The following is a 6059-nucleotide window of genomic DNA, read 5'->3' on the forward strand; positions in this document are numbered from 1 at the left end:
GATTGAACTTGTGTAAATATTATTCTCTCTACGGTGGTATGTGGAACTTATTTTGCAGAGCCAGACACTATCATGGTGTTCACAATCTTCTATGAATTATTCGGAGGAGGAACCCGCCTTGCAATGCCGAAGACAATATGCGCACAGGACTCATCATCATTGAAGCCTGGTTCAGGGGCTACTGAGGGAGTCCTGGACTAGGGGGTGTCCGGATAGCCGAACTATCACCGTGGTCCAGACTCCAAGACTATGAAGATACAAGATTGAAGACTTTGTCCCGTGTCCGGATGGGACTTTCCTTGGCGTGGAAGGCAAGCTTGGCGATACGGATATGTAGATCTCCTACCATTGTAACCGACTCTGTGTAACCCTAGCCCTCTCCGATGTCTATATAAACCAGAGGGTTTTAGTCCGTAGGACACACAACAATCATACCATAGGCTAGCTTCTAGGGTTTAGCCTCCTTGATCTCGTGGTAGATCCACTCTTGTATTACCCATATCATCAATATTAATCAAGCAGGAGTAGGGTTTTACCTCCACCGAGAGGGCCCGAACCTGGGTAAAAACATCGTGTCCCTTGTCTCCTGTTACCATCCGCCTAGACGCACAGTTCGGGACCCCCTACCCGAGATCCGCCGGTTTTGACACCGACAGTCGCCGTCACACTCCACTCGCCCACCTCCCCGCCGGCGCCATAAGCTGGCATTGTACTAGCAGGGGAAGCACGACCAAGAGGCCGGCTCCTCCTCTGGTCGACGCTGCTCCAGCAGGTCCGCGTCGCCCGCTCCACCTTCTCCGCCCGCATCACCTGCTCCGCCTGCGTTCGAAATTGCGTTGGCGGCGGCTGGGCACCGCGATAGGTCGTACATCCACGTCGACGTTTGCCAGCGCTACTGGGAGACCGCGAGACCATTGTCGTGGGGAGATGTCCACCTACCGAACAACTGGCATCTCTCGCGAACCGCGTGCCATCCCACCAGAGCCTGTGAGCAGTCGCGGCCGCCCCGACGACATCAACCCATGTCGTGCCCGCCTGCGAGCGGATCTGCTGGACGACCCCAGGTATGCCATGGATTCGTTGTTGTGGGATACGTGCCTCCGCGTCGAGCACGACCTGTGACAGCAGTCTTTTTTGCCGGTCGTCCTCCAAGCCCGTCCTGCCTGCATCCTCCTCGTTGCAACAGCCCGCCCCAAACCCGAGGCCGTACGTGTGTGTGCAGCATCATCCCAACGACTTCTCCATCGCCGTCCCCGCCCCCGCCACAACCCATGATCGAGGAGGAGGAGGCCCGCCTCATGAGGCGGGTCATGCAGGACTCCATGGCTACCCATGACGGGCGGAAATGGGAGGGCCTGCAAACCGCGTTGGTCCTCTTTGTGGCCGGCGACGTGGCCATCCCGGGCTGGACCTCAATGTCAAGAAGGAGGTGGGGGAGGAGTCACATGTCGCCGCGTGGAACCCTTGTCTGCTGGGCCACCGGTGGAGTTGGTCGTGCACGACGCCGGAGATGGCCGACTCGGTGGTGTCGGCCATTGTCAGCGTCGCCGCCGCCGCCACCAGAGCAGGAGCAGGAGCCACGGGAGAAGGTGGTGCAGGTGCCGCTGGCTGCTCCGATCTGGCAGGGTCCGCCAGCCCACCTTTGGCAGCCGCCTCCCTATGTTAACCTCACCAGCGACAACGACGAGTAGGACGGCGGCTCCTGAAGACGACGGCGGTCATGGACCTTTTTCTAGTTTTTTATGTCTTTTATTAAGTTTTAGTTTAATTAAGAACTATGTTGAACTTGGGTACTCATACATCTCAAACGTATCTATAATTTATGAAGTATTCATGCCATATTTACAACTATTTTATATGTTTTTGGTATGATTTGAATGGAACTAACCTGGACTGACGATGTTTCAGCAGAACTACCGTGGTGTTGTTTTTGTGCAGAAATAAAAGTTCTCGGAATTGGACGAAACTTTTTTGATGATTTTTCTGGAAGAAAAGAAAAATATCGGAGCAAAGAACCACTACAGGGGGCCCCTGATGCCCACAAGGCACCAGGGCGCGCCACCCCCTGGAGCGCCCTAGTGGGTAGTGGGCCCTCTGAGGCCCATCTTCACGTGAAACCGATGCCAAAAAAACCTATATATCCAGAAACCTTCGAAAGTTAACCTAGATCGGAAGTTATGCCTCCGCAAGCCTCTATATCCATGAAAAACCAATCTGGACCCTGTTCCGGCACCCTGCCGGAGGGGGAAATCATCACTGGAGGCCATCTTTATCATCCCGGCGGCCACCATGATGAAGAGGGAGTAGTCCACACTCGGGATTGAGGGTTTGTACTAGTAGCTATGTGTTTGATCTATCTCTCTCTCTCTCTCTCTCTCTCTCTCGTGTTTTTGATTTCGCACAATCTTGATGTATCGCGAGCTTTGTTAATATAGTTGGGTCATATGGTGTTTCTCCCTCTCTATCTTGTTGTGATGAATTGAGTTTTCCCTTTGAGATTTTGTATTATCGGATTGAATACTTTTATGGATTTGAGAACACTTGATGTATGTCTTGCTATGAATAGCCGTGGTGACAATGGGGTATCATATTGATTCATTTGATGCGTGTTTTGCCACTCAACTCGTGGATTCCCGAGGTGATTTGGGGTAATCTATGCATAGGGGTTGATGCACGTTCTTGTCTTGGTTTCTCCGGTAGAAATCTTGGGGCACTCTTTGAGGTTCTTTATGTTGTATTGAATATTATGAATCTGAAATTGTTTGATGCATATCGTATAATCAACTCACAGATACTCACGGTGACATAGGAGTATCTAGATGACATTAGAGTTGGTTGGTGTGTATCGTATGGTGTTATTTTGGTACGGACTCTTAGATAAATCGATCGGAAGGGATAACTTGATGTTATTTTAGTACAAACTTTTGGATAGATCGATCCGAAAGAATAACTTTGAGGTGGTTTCATACCCTACAAACGATTTCTTCTTATGTTCTCCGCTCGATAAGAATTTGGAGTGATTCTTCATCGCACGTTGAGGGATGGTTATATGATCCAATTATATTAGTATTGTTGATAGATAGCACTAGTGAAAGTATGAAACATAGGCCTCATTTTCAAGCATTGCAATACCGTTTGTGCTCACTTTTGTTACTTGCTACCTTATTGTTTTTTATTGTTCCTATTACAAAAATTAATATCTACTATCATTACTACACTTGTATCACCATCTCTCCGCCGAACTAGTGCACCTATACAATTTACCAATGTATTTGGTGTGTTGGGGACACAAGAGGCTCTTTGTTATTTGGTCATAGGGTTGTTTGAGAGAGACCATTTTCATCCTACGCTTCCCACGTATTGATAAACCTTAGGTCATCCATTTGAGTGAAATTTCCTACTGTCCTACAAAACTCTGTGCTTGGAGGCCCAACACGAGTCTACAAGAACAAGTTGCGTAGTAGACATCAAGCTCTTTTCTGGCGCTATTGCCTGGCGGGTGAGTGCTTGAAGGTATATCCTTTGATCTTGCAATCGAATATTTTAGTTTCTTATTTTATCACTAGTTTGGTTTATAAAATAAAACTAAAAAAATGGAATTGAGGTGGCCTCGTATTGTTCATCTTTATCATGCCTTTCTTGAAAATGACGGATCAAAAAATTGTGCTCAATTGATAGAAGAAGAATTCAATAAAATGTTTGGCACAAAATTCATGAATGATGAGCATGATTGCAATGTTGTTAGTATGAATTATTTGAATATCCATGATGCTAATGATACGCAAAGCCATAAGCTTGGGGATGCTATGTTCGATGAAGATGATATTTTTAGTCCCCCAAGATTTGATGTGAAAATTTATTATGATGAAAGCATGCCTCCTATTTATGATGATTGTATTGATAAAAGTGGATTTGGTGAGGTCGTGACTTTATTTAGTGATGAATCCTCTATTTTTGGAAGAGGTTTCAATTGATTACGACAACAACGCGCTTGATTAAATAATCTCACATCTCGAAAGCCCATACCTCCTTCACCGTTGGGTCTTGTCATCTTATGACACGCCAGTCAATGAGTTTTCTTCCTATTCTCCTCGTCGCCCCACCAAAAATTTCTAATAATCTGGGATAACTCCTCGCTAAGAGAAGCGGAAAATTTAAAAATACCCATGGCATAGACCGAAAGAGCATGTACAACTGACTTAATCTGGAGTTCCTTCACTCCGCTAGAAGCATATTTTTCTATCCAGCCTGAAACTCGCTTAAGCGCTTTATCTTTTAGACTGAAATTTGCCGGCCTTCATTTGCCCTTCCGGCACAGGTAAACCAAGATATTTGTCGTCAAAACTAACAAAGGTGATTTTGAGAACCATCAAGATAGACATTTGATGTTCCAGACTACACTTTTTACCAAATAAAATGGAACATTTATCCAGAAATATGTGACCATTCTGAAATTGCAGGTATCTTAGATCATTTACAAGTTCGAGAAAAATATCATATGTCTTATTTGTGACATTCATACAAATATAAGGTTAATACTTAAGTGTACCCACATAATTTTTTTAAGAGCTTGTAGTTCATAGTGCTGGTTGACTGAGTCCGTGTAGACGTTGTTGCATGCATATTACTCTACATACTATGTTGTGCGCAATGGAACCATGACTCCCTCACGAGGCAAGCCAGGCGAACCGACGCACGCGCCTGTAGCGCGTGGGTCATGCTTCCCCAGCGTATCAAGAATAATGGGATAGAGCCCTCATAAGCGTTACGGATATGGCCATTGCACTTGCGGCAGAGCAATCTTGTTCTCATCCGACGACTATGGTGTTCCCTTCACTCTATGACAGCAACCTGAACTGCTGTATTTAGTGCCTTGAAAAGCATGGTCGCTCCAATCGGTGCTGCACTGGGTTGGTGTGAAGCGGGTAAATGCAGCACCAAGAACTTGATGCTGCTGGGAGATTTTCAGGGGAACTTGCCATCTCTGTGCTGCTTCAGTCACCTCACTGCCCATGCTTGATGGTAAATTTTCACTAATTCTCTATACATCGGTGTACATGTATATTTTAACAGGAGTGCCAGATTTTGGTTGTGTTAATAGTACAAAATGTGAGTCTTTTTGTTGTGTCAAGTTCTAGTGCGTTTGTGTCTTCAGAGTGTGTGTTTGTGATATTCAATCTAATCCTTGTATCAAGCGTTCAGTTTCATAAAGGCGTTCTTGAGGTTGGTCAGGTGGGGTTGTGACAAAGTTGTTAGACAGAGGACTCGGTCAGAGTTGGTTTACTCCCGATTACATGCACGATCAACCCACGATCTAGTGGCAAGCCATGCGGCACCTCTATATGTACCCCCTCCTGTATTCTGTACCAAACGGAAAAAGCAATACTATCAGTTTTACATGATATCAGACAACAACTCCTTCGATCCACTCTCCCCATGACGCAACCAGAGGGGCAACCCCCCAACCCCTTCGCCTGCTTGTATATGCACGACCCTCGTCTTCCGCACATGAGTCATGTCAAACGTGTTTTACGCTACCTCAAAGGAACTCTCGACCACGGCCTTTCTATCACTGCTTCTTCTCCCACCACTCTCACAGCATACTCTGATGCAGACTGGGCAGGATGTCCAAACACTCGTCGATCCACTTCGGGATACTGCGTGTACTTGGGTGATAACTTGATTTCATGGTCGTCCAAACGGCAGCTTACTGTTTCCAGGTCGTCTGCGGAGGCTGAGTACCGCTCGGTTGCTCATACTGTCGTCGAAACCGTGTGGCTCCGTCAGCTTCTTCACGAGCTTCACCGCCCTCTTCATCGCGCGACAATTGTCTACTGTGACAACATATCTGCTATGTACTTATCATGTAATCCAGTACAGCATCGTCGCACTAAGCATATAGAGATAGACATCCACTTTGTTAGGGAGAAAGTAGCATTAGGTGAGGTTCGCGTTCTTCATGTTCCCACCAGCGCTCAATTCGCCGACATCTTCACCAAGGGCTTGCCGGCGACACCCTTCCTTGACATTCGCTCCAGCCTCAACGTCGTCGAGCCCGC

Source organism: Triticum dicoccoides, chromosome 3B, assembly GCF_002162155.2.
Source record: "Triticum dicoccoides isolate Atlit2015 ecotype Zavitan chromosome 3B, WEW_v2.0, whole genome shotgun sequence".
In the NCBI taxonomy this organism is placed as follows: domain Eukaryota; kingdom Viridiplantae; phylum Streptophyta; class Magnoliopsida; order Poales; family Poaceae; genus Triticum; species Triticum dicoccoides.